This window comes from Grammomys surdaster, unplaced genomic scaffold, assembly GCF_004785775.1.
Source record: "Grammomys surdaster isolate TR1022 unplaced genomic scaffold, NIH_TR_1.0 255, whole genome shotgun sequence".
NCBI classification, from domain to species: Eukaryota; Metazoa; Chordata; class Mammalia; order Rodentia; family Muridae; genus Grammomys; species Grammomys surdaster.
The window spans coordinates 6,459,987-6,460,589 of NW_021604696.1; the positions used below are offsets into that span (position 1 = coordinate 6,459,987).

The 603-nt window shown below is 47.8% G+C and overlaps 1 protein-coding gene across 1 annotated transcript in view; it reads left to right on the plus strand.

The window, feature by feature from the left end:
* The window catches only part of Fer1l5 (fer-1 like family member 5), a 49,913-nt gene that overhangs the window by 19,365 nt on the left and 29,945 nt on the right, over positions 1–603 (plus strand). The window lies entirely within an intron of this gene.

Genomic DNA, 603 nt, shown 5'->3' on the forward strand with positions numbered 1-603 from the left:
GAGAGGGAGGGGAGAGGGAAAGGAGAGGGAGAGGGAGGGGAGAGGGAAAGGAGAAGGAGAGGGAGAGGGAGGGGAGAGGGAGAGGAGGGGAGGGGAGGGGATGGGAGGGGAGAGGAGAGAGGAGGAGAGGAGAGAGAGGGAGAGGAGAGAGAAGAGAGGAGAGGAGAAGGGAGGGAGGAGAGAAGACAGAGACTGAAGACCCTGGTGGCTGTGGTCATTCATGTCTGTATTCCTGTCACTCAGAAGGCTGAAGCAAGAGGACCACTGTAAACTTAATCCCAACCTGGACTATACAGTGAAACTGTCTTGAAAGAAAGAAAGAAAGGAAGAAAGAAAGAAAGAAAGAAAGAAAGAAAGAAAGAAAGAAAGAAAGAAAAGGGAGAGAGAAAGAAAGGAAGGAAGGAAGGAAGGAAGGAAGAAAGGAAGAAGAAAGCTTCTCTTCGGCATCCAAATTTTCTACTTTAGTGGTGGGATTAAGGTCTTACACAGGGGAAGAGAGTTGGGGTCTTGAAGCTAAAGAGTTGGGCTGGAACCCTGGTTCCTCTACTTAATACCATTGGGAAATTTATTTGATATTTTTATGCCTCCATTGTCACCTTTACC